Source organism: Salmo salar, chromosome 20 (assembly GCF_965601325.2).
Source record: "Salmo salar chromosome 20, fSalSal1, whole genome shotgun sequence".
Lineage (NCBI taxonomy): Eukaryota > Metazoa > Chordata > Actinopteri > Salmoniformes > Salmonidae > Salmo > Salmo salar.
In genome coordinates, this window is record NC_138310.1 from 6,298,153 (window position 1) to 6,311,977 (window position 13,825).

At 42.6% G+C, this 13,825-nt stretch overlaps 1 protein-coding gene and 1 pseudogene across 5 annotated transcripts in view; one reads left to right on the forward strand and one right to left on the reverse strand.

The window, feature by feature from the left end:
* Positions 1-13,825, reverse strand: part of LOC106580241 (dmX-like protein 1) — a 67,573-nt pseudogene that overhangs the window by 45,363 nt on the left and 8,385 nt on the right.
* Positions 4,429-13,825, forward strand: part of LOC106580184 (semaphorin-6A) — a 102,169-nt gene continuing 92,772 nt past the window's right edge. For 2 of the 5 annotated variants that reach the window (XM_014160957.3, XM_014160956.3), the window contains exon 1: positions 4,429-4,834. The gene's annotated coding sequence lies outside the window, so the exon portion shown is untranslated. The remainder of the gene's footprint in view (positions 4,835-13,825) is intronic. The other 3 variants (XM_014160960.3, XM_014160962.3, XM_014160958.3) reach the window with 2 other exon arrangements.

A 13,825-nucleotide genomic window follows, 5' to 3' on the forward strand; every position in this document is an offset into this window, starting at 1 on the left:
TCTCCAGTGTCCTGGGATCTAGCCTCTGTCAAAAAGCTGATGCATCATTGGTTGCGTCTTCCCAGATCGGCACTATATCTTCCATGCATAAAACTCAGGATTACTATAACTAGGATGGCTGTATCTTCACAGCAAGATAAGCTTTGATACTGTACTGTGCATGGACATATTTTAAGAGTTCAAGCTAGCCCAAGTGTATAACCTACTGTAAGTGTATTCATACCCACGCAAAACACGTGGACTGGCAAATGTTCCGTGCAGCCTCAGAGAATAATATCGATTTATACGCTGATTTGGTGAGTGAGTTTATAAGGAAGTGCATTGGAGATGTTGCACCCACTGTGACTATTAAAACCTACCCTAACCAGAAACCATGGATAGATAAAACTGAAAGCACCAACCACCGCATTTAACCATGTAAAGATGACTGGGAACATGACTGAATATCAACAGTGTAGTTATTCCCTCCACAAGGCAATCAAACAAGCAAAGTGTCGGTATAGGGACAAAGTGGAGTCGCAATTCAACGGCTCAGACACGAGACGTATGTGACATGGTCTACAGGCAATTACGGACTACAAAAAGAAAACTAGCCCCGTCACAGACACTGACGTCTTGCTTCCAGACAAACTAAACACCTTCTTTGCCCGCTTTGAGGATAATACAGTGCCACAAACATGGCCCGCTACCAAGGACTGCGGGCCCACCCTCTCCTTCTCCGTGGCCGACATAAGCAAGACATTTAAACGTGCTAACCCTCGCAAGGCTGCTGGCCCAGACGGCATCCCTAGCCGCGTCCTCAGAGCATGCGCAGACTAGCTGGCTGGTGTGTTTACGGACATATTCAATCGCTCCCCAGCTTGAAGATGGGCACCATTGTTCCTGTACCCAAGAAGGCAAAGATAATTGAACAAAATGACTGTCATCATGAAGTGCTTTGAGAGACTAGTCAAGAATCATATCACCTCAACCTTGCCTGCCACCCTAGACTCACTTCAGTTTGCATACCGCCCCAATAGGTCCACAGACGATGCAATCGCCATCCCTCCACCACCCCACTGCCCTATCCTATCTGGACAAGAAGAATACCTATGTAAGAATGCTCTTCATTGACTAAAGCTCAGCATTCAACTCCATAGTACCCTCGAAGCTCATCATTAAGCTTGAGGCCCTGGGTCTCCCAGGGGTGTCAGGAAAACGACCTCTCACGCAACGTCAACAAAACAAATCAGATGATTGTGGACTTCAGGAAACAGCAGAGGGTGCACCCCCTTATCAATATCGATGGGACAGCAGTGGAGTAAGGTGGAAAGTTTTGGGTTTCTAGGCGTACACATCACGGACAAACTCAGGAGGCTGAAGAAATTTGGCTTGTCACCTAAAACCAACACAAACTTTTACAAATGCACAATTGAGAGCATCCTGTCGGTCTGTTATCACCGCCTGGTAGGGCAACTGCACCGCCATCAACCGCAAGGCCCTCCAGAGGGTGGTGCAGTCTGCACAACGCATCACCGGGGGCAAACTACCTGCCCTCCAGGACACCTACAGCACCCGATGTCACAGGAAGGCCAAAAATATAATCAAGGACAACAACCACCCGAGCCACTGCCTGTTCACCCCGTAGCATTGGATAGAAAACACTCTGAAGTTTCTAAAACTGTTAAAATAATGTTTGTGAGTGTAACAGAACTGATATGGCATTTCAATGCTAGCCTATGGGAAAAACAAATAGATAGGAACCAGAGTGCAGTTCCTATGGCTTAAACTAGATGTCAACAGTCTCTAGAAAGGGTTTCAGGCTTGTTTTTTGAAAAATTAACAAGTAGTTGTAGTTTTTCCAAGGTGTCCCTCATTAGAAAAGGAGTCTAGTTGCGCACGTGAATGAGGTGTGCGCTCTTCGTTATTTATCTTCCCTATTGAACATACTATTCTCCGTCTTAAATTTTATGATTTAGATATTAGAGTACCTGAGGATGAATTAGAAACATCGTTTGACTTGTTTGGAAAAACTTTACCGGTACGTTTTTGGATTCATTTGTATGCATGTTGAAAGAGTGGATTACTGAAATCAATGGCGCCAACTAAACAGACTTTTTTGGATATAAAGAGGGACTTTATCGAACAAAACGACCATTCATTGTGTAGCTGGGACCCTTGGGATTGCAAACAGAGGACGATCTTCAAAGGTAAGTGATTTATTTTATCGCTATTTGTGATTTTGTGATTTCTGTGCTGGTTTGAAAAAGTATTTTGATGTGGGGCGCTGTCCTCAGATAATCGCATGGTATTCTTTTGCCGTAAAGCCTTTTTGAAATCTGACAACGCAGTTGGATTAACAACAAGTTAAGCTTTTAAACGATGTAAGACACTTGTATTTTCATGAATGTTTAATATTACGATTTTTGTATTTTTGCGCTCTTCAATTTCACCGGATGTTGTCGTAGTGGCATGCTAGCAAAACACCGATCCCAAAGAGATTATAACAGCTGCACCAACGCATAGGTACTCACTCGACCAACGGACATGTGAACAATAACAGAGGGAACACATATTTATTTTACTAGGCAAGTCAGTTAAGAACAAATTTATATTTTCAATGATGGCCTAGGAACAGTGCCTTGTTCAGGGGCAGAACAGCAGATTTTTGTACCTTGTCAGCTCGGGGATTCGATCTTGCAACCTTTCGGTTACTAGTCCAATGCTAGTAAGGCTACGCTGGTGCCCCATATATAACCTACTCATCAGGGGAAATGGGTATCAGGTGTGTGTAAGCAGACAAGACAGTCCGGGGTTGATGATAATGAATCCCGTTCAGTGAAGCCTACAAAGCCGGTGACGTAGACCTCCGGAACTGGTGAACAGAATGAGCATCAGTACCAGGGGGTTCCGTGACATGTAGTTGTGGAATTGTTAGATTACTTGTTAGATATTACTGCGCTGTCGGAACTAGAAGCACAAGCATTTCACTACACTCACATGAACATCTGCTAACCATGTGTATGTGACCAATAAAATGTTATTTTATTTTATTTTATTGGATATCTAAGGGTTTCAAGCTAGTATAAGCATATGTTTTGTTTTGTTTTATTTGTCCTGTTATTTCCATTTAGTGATGTCATCAGTATGGTTATGTCATGTTTGTATACATTGATTCTGTAATGGTGGCAGCCATGGTATAAATAATATTACCACATATTATTACAGGTGTGACATCCTTCATAATCTCGTTAATTTATGTCAAATGCACTTGACCTTCGCAGCATTATACCATTTTACCGTTAAATCATTTTTATGTTGTCCACCCTATCAAATAAATGTAGGCCGAGAACATATGGCACAACAACTTGAAAGAGACAACAGTGTGTAGGCCTACTCATTTATCTGGGATAATAGTTTATAATCTTTTGGCCATTGACTCACACACAAGGATCCACCTGCACTGTAATTATGTAATAGTGAGTTACTCAAATTGCAGACTTGAATTCGCCATAATTCATGAAGATAAAGGCGAAATGCTGGCATAAATCAGTTTACATTACTGGACTGGAACCATGAGGAAGGTTGTAAATTATATCAGCATGTCTAAATACAATTTGTTGCAGCAAGCATCTGGCCAAGTGGCTATAGTTTAAGGGACATAACTAATGTAGCCATCCCTGTTGGGCTGTTATTTCATAAAGCCAACACTCCCAATCTGAGCATGAGCCATTATGAATCCTTGGCCTTCTAGAGTGTAAACACCTTGTAACAGATGGTAAGCCTGATTTCAATGTGTCTTGCCTCAATCTAGAGTATAACATGTTTTTGTTTTTCGTGTAGTAGACATAAAAACAAAAGTAACTGCAACTTCAGAGGGATTTACTGTTATTCTGATAATTGTATCTATGCATTTTTATTTAACCTTTATTTAACTAGACACGTGTGTGTGATAAGGACCCCACAAACGACTATGTGGAACCGACTAAAGGGCGATAATAAACCTTGTGCAGTGCCAGGAGAGGACCGGACCACCGGACTGGGGTCTCCCATAGATAAAGACAAGAGAGGCTTTGAACATGATTGCATTCCGTTTCGCATTGGCCCGGCACGGAACTCTCAAAGCAATGGGGGTACAATGCGTAACTGTGGGCATCTGACAGTTTCCGTGCAAGCCAGATAGGCTTGTGCTTTACGTTTCCATTGCCTATATAAATGTAATACGTCGTTTGTTGTTATTTCTCTTAAACGAATAATAGGCTGTACATAATTATTCTATTTTGTCATTTAGGCTATAATGATTAGATTTTTGCATTATGTCAATGTCTTTTCATGGAATACCAGTGTACATCTAAAAATACAGTCGTCATAAGAGGCACCCATGAAACAAAAGATCCTATTCCACCAGCACGCTCCAGTCTAGGGCTTATAGCTCCTCCCTGTGTGTAGCGGGTGACAGCTGGGATCGCTGTGCACTAGTAAGAAGGCTTCATCTCCAAATAGGATGACCAGCAGCTTTTGTTAGGGGACTGAGTTCGGTTGCCACGAATGGTTCGGAACGCTCCATTGTTAATTCTTGAACGCCAGGTTGGTCCTGCTCAGTTTTCTCAAATGAGTTTTTAAAACCGCTGGGTTTCAAGAGGATTTCCGATGGATATTCCGATTTGAAGAGGTGCGTAGCCTACAAGAGCGGCATGTAACAAAAAAAGCCCAAGAGGTTTAGAAAAGTAGCGTTCGTATAGTTTTTTTTCTCTCGAAATGAGCACTGTCTGAACTGCTTTTTGAGCATTCGTTTTAATGGATTAAAGGACGACCAATACATTTACACCAAGTCATATCCATTCATGAGCTGAAGGTATTGTATTTTGATTTTTAACCTTGTATGTGCATAATAGTAGCCTATTTCCGTAGAGCCTATAAACTACAGCCTAATGTTTTCCAAATCACTGTAGGCTATTACAAGTGCACAACGCGCGTATAACAAGGTAGTCTACGTCACTTCAGTAACTTTATGAAATATCTGTCTGTTGCAGTTAATCAATAACCATTCATTGGGAAAGTGTAGGATTATCTCGTAAAGATACATTTAAATATAGAACGTTTGTGCGTAAGTCATACATGTAGCCTATTACCCAAGCTGTCACGGGTCCATTCAATACCATTTGGAACAATTTCGACGTGCTTGTAAAGCTTCAGAAATTATAGTTTATTATAGACAACTCTCCGACAATTTTCCCCAGGTGGTGAAATTGTTTATAATTTCAACGCCTGTCATTTATGGAGACAAACTCTCCCTTGCTTTTACTGTGCTGTGAACTTAGGCTAGCAGGACTCAACATTATAGTCTACTTAAATCATCTGAGCTCTCCTTCGTTGTTGTGCCCTCCATGGCTGCGCAATGAGATACAATTGTCATGTGTGAGAAGACAGACGGGCATTTGGATTGTCAGTGTTGGCTAAACGAATATCACCTGTGTCTTTTCAAGTGGAAAACAAGGTATATTATCGCAGCAGGTTATTTCAATGTATTGGCCTTTATCATTCTTCAACACATCATACATTATTTATTGATATGGATTTAAATATACAGTAGCTATTTCATAAATGTATTTTCACTTTTATTTAACCACAATTGGGTCCAACTGATTTCAGATTTACATTTCTTTAACTGATGTACTGTAGATGGTTGTAGTTACACCACTTGTCTCTGTCTCTCTCTGCCTGTCTCTGCCTTTCTCTGTCTCTCTCTCACTTTCTGTGCCTTTCTCTCTCTCTGCCTTTCTCTGTCTCTCTCTGCCTTTCTCTCTCTCTCTCCCACACACACACACACAGAGATAGAGATTAGGAGTGAAGCGTTGTCCACACAGGGTGGGTTTGGTGACTACAGGCTTTAATGGCCATTTCAGGGATGGTCACTGTTGTAATTCCTCCATTGGGCATCAAATATGTGTTACATGTATGTATTGTATTTCCTTTAGAAAGAGATACAGCTGGTGTGAGCAGCCATATATACTGGATGCTTAGTTTGCCCCTTATTTTTTATTAGGTGGGCAGGGAGGCCTCATGCAACACGAAGGGCTGCTAACACCTCAGCTCTCTCAGCCAGTTTGAATATGTCTGGGGTTGCTGTATTTACAATGGGAATCTAGTCAAGGATAAGGGATGTTTCTCGATATGGTGAAATATCCCATCCCTTGTGTGTTTATAACAACAAAATTAGGAATAGTGCTAAATGACTGTGAGCAAAATATATTTATTCACGTCATCTGTTATTGCAACAGTAATATGTGATATTTTGGGAGAATTATTTGTAAGATTGGATGGTCTTGTAAAAACATTGATAGGAAAAAGGATAGTCTATGATCCATTATTTCATGAAATCACTGGAAAAAATATTTGATGCGTTCCCATTCTCGGCACTACCGCATGTGTCACGAATTTCGTCGTGGTGTTGAAGGGAGGACCAAAATGCAGCGGGTATGTGGATACTCATTCTTTTAATGAAAATACGTAAAGCATCCACAAAACAATAAACAGTACTCACGACTAGACAGTGTAGCAGGCTCAATAAACGCAGTGCTCACAAACAATTCCCCACAAACACACAGACAAACTAATATAGGACTCCCAATCAAAGGCAACACCACACACCTGCCTTCAATTGGAAGTCCACCCCAATTAACTATACATAGAACAACCCAACCTAGACAGAACATACAAAACACAACTCCTTCTGCCACGTCCTGACCACCTGTATACACCTACCCCCCCCCCCCCCCCCTAAAGGTGCAGACCCCGAATGCACCTTCAAAAGAAAACACAGAACACCCAAAACAAACCTAAAAAATCCCCCTAAACTAAAGGGAGGGTGGCTGACGGCACTTGTGCTACACCCCCCCCCCCCCCCTCCCCAACCCACCTATGCAGGTGGTGGTTCAGGCTCCAGCCTATTGTCCTCCAGAGTGCCGACCGACCCGATCAGCCTCGGACCGTAGGCAGACTCCCCCTGCTCTGGATCATGGGCAGACCTCCTCCTCTCCACCCTGTATGCAGACTTATCAATTAAACCGTTAATTACTTCAAGTTCTGAAATGTCAGGCTTACTCAGTTTAGGGTTGCTGCTAGACTCCCTTGATTCTTGGTCATCGGCAGACTCTGGGCAGATGGGCCAACCTGGCTGATCCTGGCCAATGGGCCACTCTGGCTGATCCGGGCAGTCGGGCCCACTCTGGCAGCTCCGGGCAGTCGGGCCCACTCTGGCAGCTCCGGGCAGTCGGGCCCACTCTGGCAGCTCCGGGCAGTCGGGCCCACTCTGGCAGCTCTGGGCAGTCGGGCCCACTCTGGCAGCTCCGGGCAGTCGGGCCCCTCTGGCAGCTCTTGACTGACGGGCAGCACTGGCGACTCTTGACTGGCGGGGCTGGACTGACGCACTAGAAGCCTTGTGCGTGGAGCTGGTACTGGACGTGCCAGCCCGGAGACACGCACCTCAAGGCTAGTGCGTGTAACGGGAAACACCGGACCGTAGAGGCGCACTGGCGGTCTCAATAACCAGTACTCACGACTAGACAGTGTAGCAGGCTCAATAAACGCAGTGCTCACAAACAATTCCCCACAAACACACAGACAAACACACCCAACTAATATAGGACTCCCAATCAAAGGCAACACCACACACCTGCCTTCAATTGGAAGTCCACCCCAATTAACTATACATAGAACAACCCAACCTAGACAGAACATACAAAACACAACTCCTTCTGCCACGCCCTGACCAAAACTTATACACCTACTCCACCTGCTGGTCAGGACGTGACAGCATGGATATATGGTGTAACAGTAAAGTTGAGACGAGATACTGTAGAAGATATGTACTATACGTATCTCTATGAGATATACACTACAATATTATTACAGTGATGGGCAATAGTCCTGGAGCCATTTTGAAACACCTGCCATGATACATTGTTTACAAGACATACTCTGAAAGCAGATCATCCTGCCATTGATGTATGTGTACATGTGTGTCTGCCACTGTGTGACTGACTACCTTTGGAGAAAGCATTGTTTTTTCTTCAAGCAGACAAGAGGAGAAAACCAAAACACCAGCATGCATTGTGGTGCCTCTATTTGGAGCAATGCTCTGTGGAACATTTGATCTGCAGCTTCCCAACAATAGCAATGAGGTTGGCATTGTGTGTGACTGATGTGGATTTGTCACACTTGTGTGCTTGGATCCGCTGTGCAGGGGTGTAGGTTTGTATTTACATTTGTCAGTCAAGGATAGATAAACGTGCTTGGTCTTGAATAATTGATCAATGGCAAGCCTATGTGTAATGAATTGAACTCAGTTACCCAAAGCGAGGCCTTGTTAATCATTGTGTTCTAATTTAGTGACAATACTGTAGGTCCAATAGATTTGTGTATTACTGCATCTTATATGATTGTATGTTTTATTAATGTGCATCCAGTGTATTTTTTGTTGTTTAAACAATTTGTGTATGAGAGCATTAAAATCCTCACACTCATCAACATGTGATTTATTTATGATTAACCCTTTATTTATTTATTATTTTTATTGCAGTTCTCTTTATACTTTAATCATTTAAAATTCAGCTTTCATCGCATTGTAGACGGGCTACCATAGTAGTCCACTGATAGCAAAATAATATACATTTTAATACCATAATCCTTTGGGGAAATTATATCTCATGTAGCCCATATTTAACTAGGCAAGTCAGTTAAGAACAAATTAACATTTTTTTTTTCTTATTTACAATGACGGCCTATCCCGGAAGACGCTGGGCCAATTGTGTGCCGCCCTATGGGCGAATCAGTCTGGATTTGAACCAGGGACCGTAGTGACACCTCTTGCACTGAGATGCAGCGCCTCAGATCACTGTGCCACTCAGGGGCCCAGTGGCAGGATATAGGCTAAGTTTGAATGTGACATGAACCATCTTTCACTGTAGCAACTTTCACCTTCTTGCCAAATGGAAAATTCAATTTTTTTGTGTGTCTGTGGGGATATTTTCCAACAACTCTATTTCCATGAGCAGCTCTCTGTGTGCCTCCTACTGATAGAAAATGTTAAACACCTTGCATCCTCCATCCACCCCCACAATAGAATGGTGTCAAGCTCAAATGAAATAAATAGCATGCTGGTGTTCAGAAGCTGCATGACATTCAGAGAAAGTTGTTTCCCACACATTATTCCCCATATTGCAAATATCATGACATTGGCATCATATTTAGTGGGAAAGCCTCACTCAAAGGTGAAATAGCAAAACCCATCCCATAACATCAAAAACTTGACCATTGCTCTGACAATAATATATTCAGTGAAATCCAAAGCACTGTTTGTATTTGGTTGTGGGATATGGTTCACCCTGTTCTGTATAACTAATTTCAAGTGTAATAATTGGTTAAATTGTAACCTACTGTAGCGTCTGTTTCTCACCTTGCATTAACCCCCCCCCCCCCCCCTCCTAGATTCTCAATGAACTATTTATTTTTCTTGAATTAATAGGCCTTGTAAAATTCCCTTCCCTTAGACTTGTTAAATTAACATAATGGAGGTCCTTTTTAGTGTCAGAATAGCCAAGGATGTACAGTGTGGAGCTGGGTTTTGACAGACCTCTTAAGCCATTGACTGAATTGGCAGAGTGTCTTTTGACATGCTCACTGCTGCTCTTAAGCAATACTTTGTTTATGGAAATTAACACAATTAAATTGTGACAGGCAATCCTAGGAGGAGAGTTGATGTAGCCGACCTGCCTGTGTTTCATCAGAAATTATCCACTTCTCTGGGCTATGTGTTCGCAAACACAGTATAAACTGGCTGAGATAGACAAGTGTTGTATAAGGCACCTAATCTGATGCCAGACAACACAGCTTATAGTTGAAGTCGGAAGTTTACATACACCTTAGCCAAATACATTTAAACTCAGTTTTTCACAATTCCTGACATTTAATCATTGTAAAAATTCCCTGTCTTTGGTCAGTTAGGATCACCACTTTATTTTAGGAATGTGAAATGTCAGAATAATAGTAGAGAGAATGATTTATTCCAGTTTTTATTTCTTTCATCACATTCCCAGTGGGTCAGAAGTTTACATACACTCAATTAGTATTTGGTAGCATTGCCTTTAAATTGTTTAACTTGGGTCAAACGTTTCGGGTAGCCTTCTACAAGCTTCCCACAATAAGTTGGGTGAATTTTGGCCCATTCCTCTTCACAGAGCTGGTGTAACTGAGTCAGGTTTGCAGGCCTCCTTGCTCACACACACTTTTTCAGTTCTGCCCACAAATTTTCTATGGGATTGAGGTCAGGGCTTTGTGATGACAACTCCAATACCTTGACTTTGTTGTCCTTAAGCCATTTTTCCACAACTTTGGAAGTATGCTTGGGGTCATTGTCCATTTGGAAGACCCATTTGTGACCAAGCTTTAACTTCCTGACTGATGTCTTGAGATGTTGCTTCAATATATCCACATAATTTTCCTTCCTCATGAGCCATCTATTTTGTGAAGTGCACCAGTCCCTCCTGCAGCAAAGCACCCCCACAGCATGATGCTACCACTCCTGTGCTTCACAGTTGGGATGGTGTTCTTCGGCTTGCAATCCTCCCCCTTTTTCCTCCAAACATAATAATGGTCATTATGGCCAAACAGTTATATTTTTGTTTCGTCAGACCAGAGGACATTTCTCCAAAAAGTACGATCTTTGTCCCCATGTGCAGTTGCAAACCGTAGTCTGGCTTTTTTTTATGGCGGTTTTGGAGCAGTGGCTTCTTCCTTGCTGAGCAGCCTTTCAGGTTATGTCGATATAGGACTCGTTTTACTGTGGATATAGATACCTTTGTACCTGTTTCCTCCAGCATCTTCATAACATCCTTTGCTGTTGTTCTGGGATTGATTTGCACTTTTCGCACCAAAGTACGTTCATCTCTAGGAGACAGAAAGCGTCTCCTTCCTGAGCGGTATGATGGCTGCGTGGTCCCGTGGTGTTTATACTTGCGTACTATTGTTTGTACAGAATAACGTGGTACCTTCAGGCGTTTGGAAATTGCTCCCAAGGATGAACCAGACTTGTGGCTGTCTACAATTTGTTTTCTGAGGTCTTGGCTGATTTCTTTTGATTTCCCCATGATGTCAAGCAAAGAGGCACTGAGTTTGAAGGTAGGCCTTGAAATACATCCACAGCTACACCTCCAATTGACTCAGATGATGTCAATTAGCCTATCAGGAGCTTCTATAGCCATGACATCATTTTCTGGAATTTTCCAAGCTGTTAAAATGCACAGTCAACTTAGTGTATGTGAACTTCTGACCCACTGGAATTGTGATACAGTGAATTATAAGTGAAATAATCTGTCTGTAAACAATTGTTGGAAAAATAACTTGTGTCATGCACAAAGTAGATGTCCTAACCGACTTGCCAAAACTATAGATTGTTAACAAGAAATGTGTGGTGTGGTTGAAAAACGACTTTTAATGACTCCAACCTAAGTGTATGTAAACTTCCGACTTCAACTGTAAATAGTTAAATGTCTTTTCCTGAATGTGTACTGTACTTAAACAGGTGAGTGACCATGAGTCACAAACGGCGCTCGCTGTGAACACTCCATTATGAACAACTGTGGCTTCCGGTTGTGTTTAGCTCATTGGGTGCTCATGAGGTATGCATCGATGCTTGCATAGGACTACATGGATGCTCTTCAGCAGCTTGTCCTGGGAGAGTTCCATGACACTGTGTTAAGGGGGTGCTTGTTGCGTGCTTTGCAGGCCCTCCTTCCACCTTCTGTGCCTCGGTGTGTGGCAGTGGATCACAGAGAGGAGCGTGCATCTATCCCCCTCCCTAGGCCCATCGCGATTGGCACTGCATTTCTCATCTATTAATCATTGAGGCTGCTCTCTTATTCAGTTGCCATAGTTTCAGGGCCTGATACGGTGTTGGGGTGCCCAGAGAAGGCCAGGAGATATTGCAGGGCAGCACTCGGATCAGCACTCTCCATGGGTGTCTGCTTGAAAAGGCAAAATGGTTTCCACTTTCGTCTCACAGCGGTGCACTCCCTCTATAGAAGGAGGAAGAAAATGTAAGGAGGCTTTCACAGTAGGCCTCATCCCTGGAATCATGTGTCTTTCACTGAAGAGGCTGATGCTACTGTATGTTTACTGGAGACAATATGGGTCTTATTGTCCTCCTGGGTTTGCAATGGGTGATCTCAGAGATAGAATTGGCCTCCACTATTACACAGAATGTGTTTGGAGAGACTCATTTTGTTGTCTGGTTTAAGAAAACAAACCGTAGAGAATTTGTAGAAGACGGCATCACTCTCCACCAAGAAAGATATCAGTATGTTGAGGCTACCAGTGTGTTGAGCATTTGTTTTTCATTCCTCTAAGATGGTCTTTCTTGGCCGTGTTGTACCTCCCAAATGAGTCTGTAATATCTGTTTACTCTTGTAATGGTTTAATGTGGCCATATTGTTGCTGTATCATATTCAACTTTGCCTGTGGTATTTTCAGGGGAGATAGTGGGCAAAGCACTCTAATCATGGGACTTTCTTCTTGGCCTTTCATGTGGGCCACATTAAGAAGAAAGAACCTTGTCATTGTTAGTGCCATTGGGATGTAATCCAAGCCTGGGTGATTTAGACACTGCAATTCTCTCATCTGGGTGACCTTTCTGGAGGGAATCCTACCATGGGTTTACAATGGAGAATTGGCCCGTTTGCTCAATTTACCCATGCAGACGTTTTATGGCTTTAAAGTGATATGATTGTAGACTCAGTGACATAATTTTTTTAGGTGCAGGTGACTGGCGAGGGGGCAGGGCTTGTGGACTATTGCTAGTCTGTTATTTATGTGAAGAAATTCACTGTGTAAAGGGCTATGTGAGGGATGCTGCTCTGAGGCAAGGTCTATCTCGAAAACTTTTATCAAAGTACACCCGTGGTTAGTAAGTGTTATTTAATACAGAAAATGTCATTTGTAATGCCCTTCCAAGTCATGTAAACTTTCAGAATATGACAGATTATTTGCAATAGTGCTTTATGAGGGACAGTATTTCCACATTCCTTATTTTACCTATATGAAAGCAATCTCATCAATTGACTGCTTTTACATGTTAGTTTATTTAAAGATAAATTAAATTGACGTAGATTTTTCATGAGCTCTAAGTAAAGGATGTTACTACAGACACACAACAAAGAAGGCTCAGTCACAGTTGCTGGCTACAAATAAAAACCCAGAGAGTCTTCTTCCATTTCTGAATCCAATCAGGACAAGAAAGTGAACAATAATACCTGTGTGTACATTTATGACCTACCTAATGAACAAATTGCAGTCATGTGGCGTGGTCGTGTGGCTGGTAGGAGACGCACACGACCACAAGGCCCCCAGTGTTTCAGCACTCCTGCCTATCCATCAGCTCAGGTGGACCGGTGGGCTGGGAACACTTATCATCACTCTCATAGAGGCCACACAATGTCCCCCTTGCTCACATTTCACTCAACCCTGATTAAATGTATGGCAGCGGATGCTGCATTGTTCCATGCATAGTGATGTGTTCATTATCTAAATTCTCATCTTATTAGGCAAGCAGCGCAAGGTTAGTGTGTGCAGGCAGAGGAATATGCTGTTATTATGAGGCGTGTTGTTGTGATTGAGCTCTACATTTTATTGAGAAATGCACAAACAGTATTCACAACACTGTTGACGACTACCACACTTTTACTATGCATTTCAGATGAATGTGAATGCTCTGGCTGCGCTAGCCATTTGATGTGTTTAGATGGTAGTATTTAGATCAACGTCACTCGTTTACATCCTGTGTACAACCATC